General features: G+C 39.4%; 1 long non-coding RNA gene across 2 annotated transcripts; it reads left to right on the top strand.

Annotated features, from left to right (window-relative positions):
* Nucleotides 1-9,269: 9,269 nt before the first annotated feature.
* LOC117804484 lies at nt 9,270-19,721 on the top strand. 2 transcript variants are annotated; one of them, XR_004628975.1, is made up of 3 exons: nt 9,270-9,495; nt 11,417-11,612; nt 19,478-19,721. It is a non-coding gene; the product is annotated as an uncharacterized LOC117804484 (long non-coding RNA). The 2 variants fall into 2 exon arrangements; XR_004628974.1 differs by lacking the exon at nt 19,478-19,721 and adding an exon at nt 19,168-19,224.
* The last annotated feature ends 917 nt before the right edge of the window (nt 19,722-20,638 follow it).

The raw sequence follows: 20,638 nt of genomic DNA, 5'->3' as shown, positions 1-20,638 counted from the left end.
ATTTGAGGGGCGCCTGGGTGGCACAGCGATTAAGCGTCTGCCTTTGGCTAAGGGCGTGATCCCGGCCTTACGGGATCGAGCCCCACATCAGGCTCCTCCGCTATGAGCCTGCTTCTTCCTCTCCCACTCCCCCTGCTTGTGTTCCCTCTCTCACTGGCTGTCTCTGTCTCTGTCGAATAAATAAATAAAATCTTAAAAAAAAAAAAAGATTTTATTCATTTGAAAGAGAGTGCCTTTGAGTGGGGGGAGGAGCGTTGGCCAAAGCAGAGGGAGAGGGCAAACAGAATAGAGCCCTGGGGGGGGGGGGCGCATCGTGGGACCCTGAGATCATGACCCCAGCTGAAACCAACAGTAGCCTGTTAACCAACTGAGCCACCCAGGCGCCCCTGTTTGCATATTTTAATAAACGTGAATTTTATTCAATTTTTAAAATATAAGTAGAAAGTTGAAGAATCCTTCAAATACAATCCTCACATTTAATTTGAGAACCCTTATTGACAGCTGTTCAGTAAGACATTGGCCCTTGAACTTAAATTACAGTGTTGAAAATGGTCTGAAAATTCTAGGAGTAAGTGGTGACCCACTTAAAATTGTTGATTTAAACTGTTAAAATTGTTGGGTTAAACTTTGAATCAGGCCATTTTCACAGTCATGATTTTCAAGCTTCCTAGAATAAAATCAGACTGATAATTAGTATGCATATCTATTACTCAGGAAATCCAAACAGTTTTAAAAGAAAGTAATGGAAAAAACAAAAAGAAAAGAATGTTTGGGAGCATTAGCTGCTATTACTAAGGAAACCAACTCTATTTGCCCTGTCACTAGATTTAAAAAGAAAAAAACAAAAAACAATGAAAAGCCAAAAAGCTAGCCAGGCACCCCAATAACGTTAAATTTTTATATTTTTAAAATTAAAATTTATTTAAATAATCTCTACACCCTACATGGGGCTCGAACTCACAACCTTGAGATCAACAGTCACATGCTCTACTGAATGAACCAGCCAGGCCTTACATTGGGGTTTGTGAGTTAAAGCCCCCAGGTTGGGTGTGGAGCCTACTTAAAAACTCTGAATGTCTCAGTTGGGCATCTGACTTTTGGTCTCAGCTCAGGTCTTAATCTCAGGGTCATGGGTTTGAACTGCATGTTGGGCATACTTAAAGAAAGAAAACATTTTTCCTAAAAAAAATTCTTCCCCTATTATTATATTTGAGTTACATAAATAATACAAATTCACTAAGGAAAAAAACAGAAAATAAATACATGAGAACAAAAAAGAAAAAGAAGTCAACAAAATTTTATATGTGTTGTTATACTGTTTCATAACTTACCATGTTTACTGAATAATATACTGTAAAGATGTTTCTGTCAATAGATACTATTTTGTCTGAGTCAAGTTTTTATTTTTTTACAGTTTTTTTTTTTTTTAATGTCTACACCCAACACGGGGCTCAGACTTACAACCCTGAGATCAAGAGTTGCATGCTCTTCTGACTGAGCCATCCAGTTGCCCTTCCAAGGCAGGTTTTTAATCTGCAAAATATAGATAGCAATATTATATACCATCTAGCACATGTTTGGCATATGGTAGTAGTTGTGCATCTTTCAATAATAGCATCATTATTTTTAATAGCTACTTGGTACACCATTATGTTATCTACTATAGTTTATAAGATTTTTATTTTATTTTAAAATAATCTCTACACCCAACGTGGGGCTCGAACTTACAGCCCTGAGATCAAGACCTGCATGCTCTACTGACTGGAGCCAGCCAGGCACCCCCTCCTATAACTTATTAATCCACCCATTATTGATTAACAGTTGGTTTTCTAATTTTTTATTATTATATGTGTGCACTTAGGACAAATTCCTAGAAGTGCTTGGGTGCCTAGGTGGCACAGTCAGTTGTGCGACCAACTCTTGATTTCGGCTCAGGTCATGATCTCAGGGTCCTGGGCTCAGGCCCAAATCAGGATCCACACTCAGCATGGAGTCCGGTTGAAATCCTCTCTCCTTCTCCCTCTGCCCCTCCCACTCGTGGTCTTAATCTCTCTCTCTAAAGTAAATAAATATTTAAAAATTCCTAGAAGTTGTTCGTGACAAGCAAGGGGTGGAATACAAAGGAGGTGGTCCATGAATTCCTAAGTAAGAGCCTGCTAAATATTTCTGTTTTTTTAAAGATTTATTTATTTATTTGAGAGAGAGAGAACAGGAGCCGGGAGAGGGGCAGAGGGAGGTGGAGAGAATCTCAAGCAGACTCTGCTGAGCAGAGAGCCCAAGGTGGGGCTGCATCTCACAACCTTGAGATCATGACCTGAGCCAAAGTCAGGAGTCAGAGGTTTAATGAGCTGAGTGACCCAGATGCCCCAAGAGCCTGCTGAATCTTTCTAAAAGCATTTTTTTTTTTTGCCCGTCCTGTAAAGTTCATACGTTTTTTGCCATGCATGTCAAGAACCTACCTTGTGGGGCGCCTGGGTGGCACAGCGGTTAAGCGTCTGCCTTTGGCTCAGGGCATGGTCCCGGCGTTCTGGGATCGAGCCCCACATCAGGCTCCTGTGCTATGAGCCTGCTTCTTCCTCCCCCACTCCCCCTGCTTGTGTTCCCTCTCTCGCTGGCTGTCTCTATCTCTGTCAAGTAAATAAATAAAATCTTTAAAAAAAAAAAAAAAAAAGAACCTACCTTGCTACCATGACCATGACTGACTAGACCAGTGCCAAAGGCAACTGTGTGGGCTGGACCTAGGAGAGGCCAGGAGTCTCTGGGCTGTCTCGTCATCAAATCCCATCCAGCTGGTTTGCCACTGGACCCAGGATCATCATCTCTCTTGGGTGGTAGGTCTCACATGAGCAAGCTGAAGTCCTGTGGTGGTACTCCAAGGGAATTGCTTTCATCTCAAGGTTGTCTGAAGAGCTGAGTTGACATGTGTTTTACACTGCAGTAATGTGGGCATGTCTCTATCCTACCACTTTATAGAACCTAATCTTCCATCTTCAAAATGAAATAGGAGAAACTGGAAGGAACACCTTATTAGACATTTTTAAGGCAGTGTAATTTTTTCTTTGTTCCGAATACACCTGTCACCTTCGGAGCACCAGCTGAATTGTTGCTCTCTATCCGTGCCAGCATAAATACTCATACATGCTGTTTCTTCCCAATTGTGGGTTTAGTGCTTTAGTGAGCTGATTAAAAATACTGCCTTTCGGGGCACCTGGCTGATTCAATCAGGGGAGCATGTGCCTCTTGATCTCAGGGTTGTGAGTCCAAGTCCAAATCCCCCATTGAGCATAGAGCTTACTTTTTAAAAAATATTTTAAAAAACCACACACACACTGACTTTCTACAAATAAGCTGTCTGCAAACCTCTGATCACATCATACTATTCGCTTGAATTCCCCATTCATCCTACCCAGGATTCAAATCCTCAAGACTGTTCTTTGCTCCTACGGACATATTTTTATTTGGATGATGCTGGCATTGGTCTCAGCTGTAATATATATCAAATTCTCTTAGATTACTTTTGAGGGGGAAAGCTGACCCCAATGTCAATGAATAAATAGATTTTTCAGTTTAACAATGGATCATATTCTGTATTACACATTTATCCTCTCTAACCAGAAACTATCCACTTTGATTTTCCAGGTGGCCTGAAGTTCATCTCCCTATCCATATTTGATTTTGAGTGTGTGGGAGGAGGCGAGGGGCCTAATCTATAGTGTATTTTTTAAAATTATTCATTTTTTTTAAGATTTTATTTTACTTGAGAGAGAAGGAGAACACGAGTGTGGGGGGTGGGGGGAAGCAGCAGAGGGAGAAGCAGACGCCCCGCTGAGCAGGGAGCCCACCATGGGGCTCAATCCCAGGACCCTAATATCATGAGCTGAGCTGAAGGCAGACGCTTAAATGACCGAGTCACCCAGGTGCCCCAAGTGTATTTTTTTTAAGATTTTATTTTTAAGTAATCTCTACAACCAATGTGGGGCTTGAACTCAAAACTCTGAGATCAAGAGTTGCATGCTCCACTGGCTGGTGCAGCCAGGCACCCCCTATAGTGTATTTAATCTTAGGTAATACATAGTTTATTTCTTTCTGATTATAAAACAAATATAGTTAAGTGAAAAAGCAAGTTAAGGAGTAGAATGATTTCACTTATATAAAACAAGTGTGTACATACATACAGATAAAAAATTTGTATATGCATACAAAAAACATGGACAAATATAAACCAAAATATTAACTGGTTATATCTGCAGAGTGGGATGGGGTGTGGATTTTCACATTTTACTTTATACATCTCTGTATTAATTAATAGTAAAAGCTAATACAGGCGTTTACTGTGCCAAGCACTGTAGCAAGCACTATACATGTACTAAGTCATACTTTCTTATAACAATCCTATGAGATAGATACATTTTACATATGAAGAAACTGAGGATCAGAGAGATTAAGAAACTTCTCCAAGACCACACAGCTAGTAAATGGAAGAATTGGGGTTTCCTTTTTTTTTTTTTTAAGATTTTATTTGAGAGAGTACATAAATGGGGTTGTGGAGGAGCAGAGGGAGCCTGAGAGAAAGAGGGAGAAGCAGACTCTCCACTGAGCAGGGAGCCCAACTCGGAGCTGGATTCCAGGACCCCGAGATCATGACCTGAGCCCAAGGCAGATGCTCAACCGACTGAGCCCCCCAGGTGCCCCAGAATTGGGTTTTCAGGTCTTCCCAGTGCCTAGATAAGTGCCCGGCGCATAGAAAGCATCAAAAAGGATATGTTGGTCATCTCAATAAATGCAGAAGTATTTGACAAAATTCAACATCTTTCATGATAACACTCTCACCAAATTAGATACAGAAGGAATATATTATCAACCTAATAAACACTTTATATGGCAAGCCCATAGCTAACATCATACTCAGTGAAAAGCTGAAAGCGTTTCCTTTAAGATGAGGAATAAGGCAAAGGTACCCACCCTTACCACTTCTATTTAACATAGTACTGGGAGTCCTAGCCAAAGCAATCAGGAAAAAAAAGAATTAAAACGCACCCAAATAGAAAAGGAAGAAATAAAATTATCGGGGCGCCCAGTCAGTTAAGCATCTGCCTTTGGCTCAAGTAGTGGTCCCTGGGTCCTGGGACGGAGGCCCACATCAGGCTGTCTGCTTAGTGGGGAGACTGCTTCTTCCTCTCCCTTTGCCTGCCGCTCCCCCTGCTTGTTCTCTCTGTCAAATAAATAAATGAAATCTTTATTTTTTTATAAATAAAATCTTTAAAGAAAAGGAAATAAAATTATCTGTTTGCAGGTGACATGCTCCTATATATAAAAAGCACTGCAGACTCCACCAAAAACTGTAAAACTAATAAATGAATTCAGTACAGTTGAAGGATAAAAAATCAACACACAAAAATCAGTTGTGTTTCTGTTCACTAACAATGAACTATATATACTTAGCATCAAAAAGAATAAAACATGGGGTTCCTGGCTGGCTCAGTCAATAGAACATGTAACTCTTGATCTCAGGGTTGTGAGTTCAACCCCCACGATGGGAATATATAATTTAGTTTAAAAAAAATGAAATATTTCAGAAGAAATTTAACCATGGAACTGAAAGACATACATGGAAAACTATCACGCATTGTTGAAAAAACAGAAGAAAACATAAATGGAAAGATGCCCTATGTTTATGAATTGGGAGAATTAAAATTGTTAAAATATCCATACTACCCAAAGCAATCTATTAGATTCATTGCAGTCCCTATCAAAATTCCAACGGCATTGTCCACAGAAATAGAAAAAAAAAATCCTAAAATTTGTATGGAACCACAAAGGACCTTGAATAGCCAGAGCAATCCTAAGAAATAAAAAGCTAGAGGCATTATGCTTCCTGATTTCAAACTATATTACAAAGCTGTATTATGGTACCGGCATAAAAACAGACACAAACACCAATGGAACAGAATAGATAGCCCAGAAATAAACCCATGCACATACAGGTAACTAATCTTTGACAAAGGCACCAAGAATACACAATGGGTGAAGTATAAACTTTTCAATAAATGGTGTTGGGAAAACTGGACAAATACATACAAAAGAATGAAGTTAGACCCTTACACTGTACCCTCAGTGTGGAGTCTGCTTGAGATTCTCTCTCCCTCTGCCCCTCCCCCCTGCTCACACATTCTCTCTCTAAAATAAATAAATCTGTAAAAAAGTAACAATACTGTATTGTGTACTTAAAATGTACCATGAAAGTAAATCTTCAGTGTTCTCACCACAAAAAAGGGAAGAAAAATAAAACATTGGTTAACTATGTGAGGTGATGGATGTGTTAATTAACTTGATTGTGGTTGGGGTGCCTGGGTGGCTCAGTCGGTTAAGCATCTGCCTTCGGCTCGGGTCATGATCTTGGGGCCCTGAGATTGAGTTCTGCGTTTGTGGGGGTGGTGAAGGGGGGAGGTTCCTGCTCAGCAGGGGGTCTGCTTCTCCCACTACCTGTGCTCGTCCTGCCCTCCTCCCTCCCTAATTGTGCTCTCTGCTCTCTCGCTCTCTCTCAAATAAATAAATAAAATCTTTAAAAAAAAAACTCTATTGTGGTTATCATTTCACAATGTATACATTAAATAAGTCATTGTGTTGTCCACCGTTAAGAAAGATAAAAGATTATAGCTTAAGTTTATTTTAATTATAAGAGAATGAACTATTTTTACTACCTAAAAATATTCACGTATAAGATTAACTTCAAATTATTCCTATTTAGTGACATTTTCTTACGCTCAGTCCATCTTGAAGTACTGCTAAGGAATATATGTCAAAATAGAGAATGTAATTCTTTTCAATTATTCTTTAAATCAGATTTTAACTAATTTAGACATCTTTTTCCATTGGTTTAGTCTGTAAGGCCAACATCTGTGAAATCACATAGAAGTATATTAACTGTAGACCTAGGTTCTACTGAAAATGTTCCTCATCATAGACAGCAACCTTGGTAGAATATTTAGGGAGTATTTCATGATGTTTATGACTCTGTACTCAAAAACCTATCCTACCACTTACTAACTAACTACTTCTGGTAAGTTAGTTTACCTTTTTGTGCCTCAGCATGTAAGTACTCTGGGTTGTAGTAAGGGCTTTATACATGTTCATTACTAGAAGAATCAAAATTGAACCCCTGTTCTTTTCTTTTTAAGGACATTTTACCTATATTAAAGGTATTATTTTTATATTGCAATTACCAATAACTTACAGACATTAATAACTGATATTTATATAAATGATAGAACAACTTTTAAGGAGTAATATGAGGAAAGTAAGCTTTCCATGCCATAGTCCTTGTGAAATTTATTTTTAAATTTTTTTAGGTGGGGGAGGGGCAGAGGGAAGGGAAAGAGAGATTCTTAAGCAGGCTCCACACCCAGTACAGAGCCTGACAGAAGGCTCTCTCTCATGACCCTGAGATCATGACCTGAGTGGAAATCAGGAGTCAGACACATCTGATTGAGTCACCCAGGTGTCCCTATTTTTTAAATTTTAAAGCATTTTCAGGTCTCCAAGTAATATCATTTTGATGTGCACAGTGAAAGAATGACAAAAAATGCACATTGATTCACCTATAAGCAAACATGAGTAATCTTCCTTTTTTTGACACATTTTGCACATTTCTTTGGCCAATTTTTTTCTATTCATTCTTCTTACTCTTATGTTTTAAGTCTTCGGTTTCTTATCTAGTTCTTTGTATAAGTTCCTCATTTTTGTTATTTTATTTTTTTATATTTTTCCTTATAANTTTCTTTAAAAATTTTTTTTTTTTTTTTTTTTTTTTTTTTAGATTTTATTTATTTGAGACAGAGAGAGAGGGAATGGGAGCATGAGCAGGGGGAGGGTCAGAGGGCGAGGGGAAGCAGACTCCTGGCTGAGCAGAGAGCCAGCTCAGCTTGCTCTCAGGACCCTGGGATCATGCCCTGAGCAGAAGGCAGATACTTAACCTACTGGCCATCCAGAAATCCCAAAACACAGTTTCCAATGAGAATCAATAAAGGAAGCACAAGGGGCACTCGGGTTAAGCAACCAATGGACTATTGATTTCAGCTCGGGTCATGATCTCAGGGTTTTGTGATGGAGCCCCGAGTCAGGCTCTGCACTCAGTGTGGGGTCTACTTGACATTTTCTCTCTCCCTCTACCTTTATCCCTCTCCCCACTCGTTCTCTCTCTGTCTTTCAAATAAATAAATAAACAAATATATAAAAATCTTAAAAAAAAAAAAAGGAAACAAAAAACTCATAGTCTCAAATTATGTAGGTAATTAATTTAGAAAATTTCTTTAAGTTCTGTAATATAGGAACTAAAAATCCCTTGAACATAGAATAGGCTCAACAGGTTAAACATTTTATTGATGTTCTAAGAGTTCAAGTTCTTTCTGAAGCAGGAATAGGTGGGTCTGAGAAAGGAGGGCTGCTCTTGGAATAATCTTAGATGAAAGCTCTCAAATGCAAAAAAGACACACAGGCATCATCTGGTGTGTTACAGATGAGAAACAGAAGCCCTTGGGGCCCCTTTGTAGCTCAGTTGTTAAGCCTCTGCCTTCGCCTCAGGGTGTGATCCCAGGGTCCTGGGATGGAGCCCCACATTGGGCTCTTGCTCCGCTGCGAGCCTGCTTCTTCCTCTCCCACTCACCCTGCTTGTGTTCCCTCTCTCGCTGGCTGTCTCTCTGTCAAACAAATAAATAAACTCTTAAAAAAAAAAAATAAAGAAATAGAAGAAGCCTGAGTTATTCAATCACTTACCCAAAGTCACAGGACAAATGGAGTTGTCCCAGATCCTGGAGGTGCTAAAGCCAACACTAGGAGAAACACCGCTAATAGTCCAATTTATCCTGGGGAAAAAGAATTCCCCAGGAATATCCCTTATTAGAAAAATTCTTTAAGCTCAACAGAGCCTATTTTCCCATTATCAGAAGCAGTCCCTGTTCTTTCCAGTGGACTCTGATGTATGTGGAGGTCATGTCATATGACAAGTGAATCTTATTATTTATTTTTTTCTGTAAGTAAGCTCTACACCCAATTGGGGCTCAAACTCACAGCCCTGAGATTAAGAGTCACATGCTCTACCCACTGAGCCGGCCAGGCACCCCAAGTGAATCTTTAAATGCTAAATCAGACACAAGTGTAACTCGATGTTCACACTCAGAAAAGAATTTGGAAAATGAAGCCTGGGAAGAGTATATTCCTATTTCCCAATGAAGACTTTCCCATACTAATTAAATGATTACACTTCCCTTCATCTCCTCTTCTTCTTTGCATCTCTCCTTCTTTTTCTCCCTCTCTCCTTCCTCAGGTTGAAGCGTTCGTTATTTAAGGCAAATGTATATATTTCCTGACTCCACGATGTTGATGGGCCCATAGGAATACAAGAGGTACTGGAACAGTGGGAACAGAGAAGAAATTTTAAGAATGATAAGCACCTGCTATCAAAGAATCTGCCTGGTGATTTTCTTTGGTTTATTTCAGGTAGGAAGTATTTACCCTTTTTTTCTCACTATTCCAATGACTTATTCTCCCAAACCCCAGACCTTATTTCTCAATACTTAATACAATTTTGGCCAAAAAATTAGTGCTGCTATTTAAACATGTTGAACTAAATCTATGGGTTCCACTTTTCACTACTTTGCTCTGCCTAGCTCCTCAATGGGTTTGAAAAAGTTTCACTTGGAAATCATCCCTCCCAAGGCTATCAAGCCTTGGCAAAATTCCCACACTGATTTGTTACCCATCAGCTCTGCTCTTGATTTAAATTCACCACAGTATCCTGGAGTTATGTGGACCCTGGAGTGAACAACAACGGCTCAATTATAGATTGCTTCTTATATATGTAGAATATCAAAATTTAAAAAAAAAATAGAATTTAGGATTAGAAGAGGACAGATTTTCCCTTTTATTTCATACACTTGGCATATCTAAAATATTAAGATTTTTAAGAGTTATTTGCAGCCTTGTTACTGCTCGGGATAAAGGCTGTGAAATGTGAGTAGAGATGCAATTGCGCTAAATGAAGCTGACAGCCTATGCAAAGGATCTTGCAAGCAAGGGCTGCGCTGGTTTGGCTGAGGTTAAACCCTGCAGCCTCTACAGCTCTCGGCAGGTGGAGCGGCTTCAGAAATGTATTGCAGAAGTACAGTGTTGAGATTGCTTCAAGAAAACTTGAACTACTTTTGCATCATAGAATTCGGGGTATCTGTCAAAGGCTATTCTTTCTAGCACAAATTTACAATAGAACTATTTTATGCCGTGATGCTGGAGGAAATAGGACAGGGAGCTTTGAAAGCACATTAAGTATACAAACAACGGGAGAAAGGCATAATAGTGCAAATTATTATTATATGTCTTATTCACAATAATTCTTGCTTTAAATGGTTTATATTGTCAACAACATAACTCATGGATTTTACTTCTATATCAATACTCATTTTGGGACGTCAACTTTTTTGTTTGTTTTTATCACATCACTGCCTCATTTGTGAATCTATCAAGATTCCTTGTTTACTGGTTACCATATCTCTTAGTTTAGCATTCTGGGCTCACTGTCAACTCCCCAACCTCATCCTTTGTTATTCCCTAACATGACCTTCTTCTGGAGCCAAGTTAATTGGCAGATAGCACCCAGCACATGACTTGCTAGTTCCTCTCTGTGGGCCCCTGGAAAAGCCATTCTTTAAACCTGGAATGGCTTTCCCACTCTCTGCCAATCTGTATCCATCACTTCCTCTCAGTACTAATCCAAAACTTCATTTTTGAAGGAGCCTTCCCATTTGATCACTTCTTTACTGCCTATTCCCCAATCACTTAAGCTCTGAGGTGCTTCTTACTGTGGTCCTTGTTAATTGCCTTAAATTACTTCCTGTGACTGTTGTCTCTACAGCACTGGGACTGATTCTTTGTTTCTTTATTATTTGAGCTGAACTTAGCCCTGGGTGGCACTAACTGCTGTCTTCTGTAGGAGATTCAAATGCTATTGCCACTGTTTGTCATAAATGTCAGAGTTAATTGTTTAATATTTGTAAGCCAGTGAAAAGGAAACACAAAGAAAGGTTGTAAAGCCTAAAAATAGCAAGCGTATGGGTTAAACTGATACATGGAAGTGTGCACATAAACCAAGTGGGGGGAGAAAAAAAGCAATAGCCTCAAATCATTTAATAGATAAAGCTAAAGCTTAAATAAAAAAAAATAAAAATAAAGATTGTATCACAAAGTAGTATGTATATACTGACTTCAACTCAGTAAAATATTACGGTGTTAGGGATTAATTTTTGTTCTTTAAGTTTGAGTATAATAAAAACCAAAAAGTGAGAGATAGTGACGGAAGTTGAGTAGCTCTGCTTCTTCAATTTATGTGACCATGCTCCCCGTTCCCCCCTTTCCTGTCGTCCACTAGCCCACAAGAACTGATGAAGAACTGGTTCTGTGCTGGGCCCTGGCAGTCGTGATCTCTCAGCAGGTGACTGGCGCTCATTAAATGTTGGAGAATTACTGCATGAGGGCACGCGATCCTGCAGCACTCAAACTTTAGGGTGGCATCAGCATCACCCGGAGGGCTTGTGAAACTCTCCACCTGCAGAGTTTCTGATGTGGTAAGTCTGGGGTAGGTCTGAGAATTTGCATCTTAAACCAGTCCCCAGGTAATGCCGATGCTGCTTGTCCAGGTACCACACTTTGAGAACCACTGTTTTCATGATTATATGATGCTAACGACATGGAAGTGTATTTTTTTTTTATGATTTTGTTTATTTACTTGAGAGAGAGATATCGCAGAGGCAGACAGAGAAGCAGACTTGCCACTGAGCAGAGAGCCTGATGCAGGACTCGATTCCGGGACCTGGACATCATGACCTGAGCTGAAGGCAGATGCTTAACTGACTGAGCCACCCAGGCGCCCCCGTGGAAGTGTATTATTACCTCATACAACAAATTTTCACATATCATTTGGCTTCTTCTACTTGCTTAAACCCACACCGTATTCCCTTGTGAGCTAACCTATTGTCTGCTTCCATCCAACAAACCCCCTCTCTGTTTATATTTATGTTTCCTTCCCCAAAGCCTCTATGAAAAAAAGACCACCATCCTCTAAAATAGAATTTCCCTCCATCTCTGCTTCCTGTCCAACTTACCTATGCCAAGAAAGAGAGAGCTATAATTGAAAGTTTTCAGAGCACGTTTTTGATGACTCTGCTTTAGTTGACATCCAACGCTGATGTTTAATCCCAAAGTTGTGAGACTGTGTTAAGGCCTGAAGAAGTGTTGGGTTTCACCATACCTCTGGCCCCAAACTGCCTGTCACTGAAATGTCGCCATTTCTGATTATATACTTCTCTTGGGAACGGTTTGAAAAGGTAGGAGGGGATTTACGACGTTCCTTATAGTGTTCTGCTCTGAAAGGTTATTGGCAATTGATTTCACGAAGGCCCAGAAACCGTAGCAGAGGCCAGGATACTGGTCTGAGGCTGTGCGAGCTCTCAGGAGCGAGAATGCTGTCACCACATGACAAATGTTCTTGCAGCAGCTGGGAAGGCGAACAGAGCTTCCAATGTGATACAGTATATTTTTGCCTGGAGTCACGTAGTCCCTGCCTTTAAATATCCAGGTTACAGTTTGAAAGGATGAGCCAAATTCCAGATCATTTAAAATTTCTGGTTATTATATGCAAAATAGAGAACTGTTAACCGCAGTTTCTTAAACTTTCCTATCTCAGAGTTGAAACCAGGAAGAACGTAATGTGTGCCTTCTTGACCAGCTCTTATTTTGGCAGACTTCTGTTGGCAGTCTTTATTTTTTACAGTACAATGTGGCTATATTTAGTCAGTCATTCCTTTCCAGGCCCTTGAAGTAATTTTTTTTTTTTTTTGGTTTTGGTACCCTTAGAGGAGAAGGAGAGATCTGTTAATATAACTGAGAAATGGCCACAAAAGGGTTTTAATACGGCAGTAGAATTTCTGAAATAAGGGTTGGGTTTTCCTCAATTGCCAGGATTAATGCAGTCTTGTTTCTGGTCATCTGAAGTGGGTTGGCCTTCTGTAAAATGATCAAGTAGACAGGTTTATCTTCAGATTCCACGACTACCCCATTCTCAGGCCTCCTGGCTGGCTCAGTCAGTGGAGCACGCAACTCTTGATCTCGGGATCGTGGGTTTGAGCCCCACACTGGGTGTAGAGATTACTTAAAAATGAAATCTTAAAAAAAAAAAAAGGGCCGCCCATTCTGTGTCCTTTACCACCTTGGGTGGTGTCCTTCTGATTCTCAGTCCTCCTTTCATGATTGTACTTTAATTAAAATTTTTTCTTGGATCTTCCATTACAAATGGCAATGTATATGATTCATTTAGTCACTCAGCAAGTATTTATTATACAGCTATTATGGGCTAAGCATCAGCAATAAAATAATATGTCTGTCCTGGTTGAGGTTATATTCTAGTGGAGGGAAATAGCAAGAAATAGATAGATAGATAGATAGATGATAGATTTATATATAAATGTACACACACAAGCACACGCTATGTCAGATTATGATACACACCATGGAGAATAAAGCCAGGAAAGAGATACGGAGTTCAAGTGGATGGTGTGTATGCAGATATTGCAGTTTTAAATAGGGCACTCAGGGTTGGTCTCACTGAGAAGATGACATTTGAGCAGAGGCCTAAAAGATGTGAGGTAGGGAGAAATCCAGCTTTCAAGCTCTGGAAGAGCAAATGCAAAGGCCCTGAGGTGGAAGTGTACCTCAGATATTAAGGTAGGACAAGAAGGCCAGCCTGGATGGTGAGAGTGAATAAGGGGAAGAATGGCAGGAGTTGAGGCCAAGCATGAAGCTATAGGTCAGAGGATAGAACCTTGGGGATCACTCCAAAAAGAATTTATTTTTATTCTGAGGGAGATGAGAAGCCACTGGAGAGTTTTGAGCAGAATAATGTGGTCTAAAACATCTTCGATGTGCTGTCCCTTCCAGGACTACAAAATTGTAGAGGTAAAATAATGACAATATGTAATATGTGTGTTACAATGATATTAGAAATAGCCAACATGTATTGAACAATTAATACGCACAGGCACTATGATAAGAATTTACTAAGGAGACAAGACGAGCCATCCAGTGCCCTGAATTTTGCTGGTGGTGTGAGAATGAAACTACTCTTTCAGTGAGAAGAGGTAAAATAAGAAATAAAGAGAAAAGTTTCAGATTACATTGTTCTAGAAATATTATTCTTACTGCAAACCCATCATTAAGGGAAACCCATCATTGCTAACTCATCGGGAAAAAAAAAAAAATGCTGACCAACGCTTAGCTCTTGGTATTCATTCAGTGCTATATGCATGGCTCTCTCCTTTTGAATCCTAAATTCTTTCTAGGATCTGGCACAGCAATTCTTTCTCTTCTCTTTTCTTTCTAAATTCTCTGCTTGAATCAGATTTATATCGAAAGTCTCTGAAGCTGATGGCTGATGCAAAGTCCTGTGTAACTTTGCTGTTGATTTAGTAGAGCAGGCCCCATGGCAACATGCTGGAAAATTCCTGAGTGTTCTACTGGCCACTCTTTCAAATTCTCAATCCCTTTCTTTTCTTTGACATGCACCAAAGTACACTCCTTAACGTGGGATAAGTAAATGGCAGTGTTGGGCACCATTTTGCAGCATTGAAAGACCAAGGAGCTCTCTCTCTCTCCCTTGCAAAAATTCTCAGATGCCTATGCTGGCAAAGAATTGAACTCATGTTTACATGTGCCCATTTGTTTTCTTCAGTTGCAGCAAATACAGGAGACAACATTCTGGCTGTGATAAGAAATGAAGGTTTAAAAAACTATCTGCCTGGCCTTATATTAATTTTTTTGAATATATTATTGCATTTAAGACTTAAATTTTTAGGGGCGCCCAGGTGGCGCAGTCGTTAAGCATCTGCCTTCGGCTCAGGGTGTGATCCCGGCGTTCTGGGATCAAGCCCCACATCAGGCTCCTCCACTGTGAGCCTGCTTCTTCCTCTCCCACTCCCCCTGCTTGTGTTCCCTCTCTCACTGGCTGTCTCTGTCTCTGTCAAATGAATAAATAAAATCTTTAAAAAAAAAAAGTTCCTTTGGAAAAAAAAAGGTCATGTTTTATNCACTGGCTGTCTCTGTCTCTGTCAAATGAATAAATAAAATCTTTAAAAAAAAAAAGTTCCTTTGGAAAAAAAAAGGTCATGTTTTATCAACACAAATGGGGCTGATAAAATAGAATATCTATCTTATAAAATAGAATAGATAAATATCAAGCATACAGACCATATATATATTCATTATTCTGTGGAACATTAAACATAATTAAATTATTTAAATTGTTTATTCCTGTGGCAAGAGATGTCTTCTATTTTGTATTGAGGCACCAATGTTACCAAACAAGGAAGTCCCCTAAGGCAACGCCAAATCACTAGAACTCCTAAGAAATCACTTGGTACCAGCTGGAATGTCACAGGCTTGCGCATTGTAGGGTTAGCACAGGAGAGCAGGGGTTTAGGCTTCTCACGTCTTAATGTGTGCCTCCTCAAGGGCAGGATGGAGGAGGGAAGTCAAGGGCAGCCACTTGGTGTTCGGCAGGAGGCCAGCTGCAAGATGAGAAGCAACAGCAGCTGAGGATCCGGGGCCTCTGAACCTGCTCTTCTTCTTTGACCTTGACTTATTTTTTCCATTTTCTTTTACATCCAGCATCAACTCTCTCACTTTGTGTTTTCTGTTCCCTGAACTGAATAGATAAGACTTCTGAAATGCCTTAGAGAAAAACATCACAAGAATATGAAACTTCATTCCAAGGATGCAGCATTTATTTTTTTTCCAAGATGAAATTTGGGTTTTCTTCACTGTTAATGACAACACAGATAAGTGCAGATGAAGTCCAAGGGGCATATACATGTACATAGACATTTAAAAAAAGATGTAGAATGGTATATTCCAGGAGTTGGCTTTGTTGCTTGGGTTACAGTGTTTGTATCTCCGTCTCCTTGTCTGTTTTATAATATTCTTTCTTTTTTTTTAAGCGATTGCTTTTTTAATAAAGGAGATGAAGATTACAGTTCATATGCATATATGATGACTTACCAACATATTAAAAGTGGAAAACCAACAAATAAATTGGAAAGCCTATGTAAGGACAAACGCAGCACCAAGATAGAATGAAGGAAACTCAAAATAATGGGTGAATAGTTAAGGAAAATCTAGCATGCAGACTTCTGCAAACATACCTCCACTCTTTGGGAAAGTCTGTTCAGTGAACATGGGGTGCTAAGGGAGGACGAAAATAATCGCTTAACTTGGTAGATTAACTTGATTAAACCCTGATGGATGGGTTAACAATAGTCAAATATTAATCATATTGATATCCAAGTAACTTCCACAGAACATTATTTTCAGTTTAAAAAAAGTATTTTTGTGAAAACTGGTTGGAAAAATGTCAAATGAGTAAGTCAGGATGTAAAATTGTATTTATAGTAGTACAAAGAAGGTTTTTTTTAAAAAATAAAATAATCTAAGCATTAAAAAAGTAACTGGAAGAAAATCTACCAACAGTCTATCCATGATGGGTAGTGGGACAAAGAGTAAGCTGTTTTTCCTACTTCTTTCTTTCTGTATTTCTAAAATTTTAAAAATAAATGTATTACTTTTGATATGAAATAACAGTAAAGCCACAGTAATAAAAGTTTTTAAATAACTATCTTTTCATAGATCAATCAAATAATTTGAAAGATTGTTCTTGTGGGATTTTTGACTGAGAATTTAAGAGCTTTGGCCTCCATAAATGTTGTGTTTGCCAGATTCGATTGAATTTTTGTCTTAGTTATACAGATATTGAAGAGAGAGACATAATTAAAATAAATTTCAATGTATTAGACAAAACATTCATTTTTTTTTATTTTTAGTAATCTCTACCTTTAGTAATCAACATGGGGCTAGAACTCAATGACCCTGAGACCAAGAGTCGCATGCTGTACTGACTGAGCCAGCCAGATTCCCTTTAGATCATAATTTTAGATTTAGATTGTTGGATGAAAAATAATAGATGTGGGCCCCTGGATGACTCAGTCAGTAGTGTGTGCAACTCTTGATCTTAGGGTTGTAAGTTCGAGCCACACATTGGGTTGTAGAGATTACTTAAAAATAAAGTCTTAACTAACTAAATAAATAAAATTATGATCTAATACTATAATTTAAAAAAAAAGGAGCACTCCTTAAATATTATTTGTTTGTTTATTGATTTATTTGTTCATTCATTCATTCATCAGTGCTACTTATAATGAGGAAGAATTGGAAGAGGATGCAAGGGGAATAGTTATTGAAATTGGAATGTAGATACTTTGTAGTAGACAAGAATTATACATGCTACTTCTTCCTCTCAAAATATCTTTGGTAAATATTAGGTTTATATCAGGAAAAAAAGTTATTGAAAAATATGCTTCTAAAATCTGCTAGGCAGAAAGGTTTTCTTTCCTTGCCTTTCCAGCATGCAGCCCATTTATTGGCATTCGGTCAGCCTGCAGACAGACTGGATAAATAAATCTATAAAAGAATTAACACATGAATAAATAATATAAGATGAGGCCTTGTGTAGTTAGGCCACTTTCACTGCTATCTTGTCTCCACATTCACATTCAAGTCATTCTCAGATTTTGTCAGCCTTACCTCCATAAACAATCCAAATCTGACCTTATTTGTCACCTACACTGATGCCATCCTAGTCTAAACCACCATACTTGCACAACTGGGCAAGGGCAGTAACCTCTGAGCTGGGCTCCCTACCTTCATTCTTGCTGCCTACAGTCGAATCTTTTAGAGCCCTAAGCACCCGACTCAGAATGCCTAACTCCTGTGCTCCAAGCCTCCAGTGATATCCGGTGTCAATCAAAATGATCAACCGACCAGCAGGCCCTTTGCCCCCGGCCCGCCCCCCTTCCTCCAACTTCATCTTCTACCTCTCCTCACTCCATTCCCGCTACATTAGCTTTTTTGCCCCTGCCCGAGGTCCTATGCACCTGCTTTTCTCTCTGCCCGAAATGCTCTTTCCCAAAATAACTGCGAGCCTTGCTCCATCACTTCATTTAGGTCCCTGTGCAAATGTCAGTATGACAGAGGGGACTTCCCAGATCCATCTATTAAAAATAGCACTATTCCCATCCATTACTCTCCTGGCATTTTCTGTGACTTTGCCCTCCTTTTCTTCTTCACAGCCCCTTTAACCACCGGAAATAATATCTATGTATTTGCAACATCTTTCTACCCTTCCATCTCCCTGGCTAGAATGTAAGTTCCATCAAAGCAAGGGATTTTCAGTACTACCTGGGCTCTCTATCCAAGGGACTGCTATTTTATTTTTTAAACTCACTTTACTTAATAGCTACTTTATTATTTTTTAAAAAGGTTTTATGTATTTATTTATTTGACACACATTGAGGGAGAGCACACAAGCAGGGGGTAGGGGCAGAGGGAGAGGGAGAAGCAGGCTCCTGGCTGAGCAGGGAAACTATGCGGGGTGGGGTGGGGTGGGGGGTTGGGAGTGGGTTGATCCCAGGACTCCGGATCACAGCCTGAGCCAAAAGCAGACGCTGAACCGACGGAGCCACCCAGGCGCCCCTTAATATGTACTTTAGAAGGAACCAGAGGTGCTGGAAGGGAGCCTGTCAGTTGTGAACGGAGAAGGACAAAGACCAAAGGATACACACTGAATTTGTGGTGCTACTGTGTGCCTGAAGGTATTCAGTGCTTTATGCAGATTCAGAGCACAGGGGTAAAGAGTGTACGCTCCGGGGTCAGACTACCAGGTTCTAACTCTGCCTTTAATACTATCAGAGTGATCTGGAGCAAATAGCTTAAACCAGCACTGTCCCACAGAAGCTTATGAGACACACGTGACTTATGAGAACGATAAGTAATTAAAAATTTTATAGTAACCAAGTTACAGAAAGTTACAGAAACAAGTGTAATTAATTTTGATAACATATTTTATTTATGCCAATATACACAAAATATTGTTTGAACATGTAACTAATGTAAACCAATATTAATGATATAATTTACATTCTTTGAATTTGTACTAAGTCTTTGAAATCCTATGTGTGTTTCATCTATACATTTCAGTTCAGAGAAGTCACGTTTTTCTTTCTTTTTTAAAAAAAATAGGCTCCACACCCAACGAGGGCTTAAACTCAACCCCGAGATCAAGAGTTGCATGTTCTGCCGTAATTAAAAATTTTATAGTAACCAAGTTACAGAAAGTTACAGAAACAAGTGTAATTAATTTTGATAACATATTTTATTTATGCCAATATACACAAAATATTATTTGAACATGTAACTAATGTAAACCAATATTAATGATATAATTTACATTCTTTGAATTTGTACTAAGTCTTTGAAATCCTATGTGTGTTTCATCTATACATTTCAGTTCAGAGAAGTCACGTTTTTCTTTCTTTTTTAAAAAAAATAGGCTCCACACCCAACGAGGGCTTAAACTCAACCCCGAGATCAAGACCCAGCTGGCCAGGCAACCCAGATATGTTTCAAGTGCTTAATTGTCACATGGGCTACTGGCTTACCGTATTGAACACAGTCTTCAACTTTTATCTCAAGATTTTCTCTATAAAATGTGTGTGAACAAAAATAAACTCCAAATGGATGAAAGACCTCGATGTGAGACAGGAATCCATCAAAATTCTAGAGGAGAACATAGGCAGCAACCTATATGACATCGGCCAAAGCAACCTTTTTCATGACACATCTCCAAAGGCAAGAGAAACAAAAGATAAAATGAACTTATGGGACTTCATCAAGATAAAAAGCTTCTGCACAGCCAAGGAAACAGTCAAAAAAACTAAGAGGCAGCCCACGGAATGCAAGAATATATTTGCAAATGAGACTACAGATAAAAGACTGGTATCTAAGATCTACAAAGAACTTCTCAAACTCAATACGTGAGAAATAAATAAACAAATAAAAAAAATGGGCAGAAGGGGGCACCTGGGTGGCACAGCGGTTAAGCATCTGCCTTCGGCTCAAGGCGTGATCCCGGCGTTATGCGATCAAGCCCCACATCAGGCTCCTCCNNNNCCCACATCAGGCTCCTCCGCTGTGAGCCTGCTTCTTCCTCTCCCACTCCCCCTGCTTGTGTTCCCTCTCTCGCTGGCTGTCTCTATCCCTGTCAAATAATAAAATCTTAAAAAAAAAAATGGGCAGAAGATATGAACAGACACTTTTCCAATGAAGACATACAAATGGCTAACAGACACATGAAAAAATGTTCAAAATCATTAGCCATCAGGGAAATTCAAATCAAAACCACACTGAGATACCACCTTACGCCAGTTAGAATGGCAAAGATAGACAAGGCAAGAAACAACAATTGTTGGAGAGGATGTGGAGAAAGGGGATCCCTCCTACATTGTTGGTGGGAATGCAAGTTGGTACAGCCACTCTGGAAAACAGTGTGGAGGTCCCTTAAAAAGTTAAAAATTGAGCTACCCTATGATCCAGCCATTGCACTACTGGGTGTTTACCCCAAAGATACAGATGGAAGAGAAGGGCCATATGCACCCCAATGCATGTTCATAGCTGCATTGTCCACAATAGCCAAATCATGGAAGGAGCCGAG

Source organism: Ailuropoda melanoleuca, chromosome 11, assembly GCF_002007445.2.
Source record: "Ailuropoda melanoleuca isolate Jingjing chromosome 11, ASM200744v2, whole genome shotgun sequence".
In the NCBI taxonomy this organism is placed as follows: Eukaryota; Metazoa; Chordata; class Mammalia; order Carnivora; family Ursidae; genus Ailuropoda; species Ailuropoda melanoleuca.
This window is presented reverse-complemented; position numbering and strand designations above follow the sequence as displayed.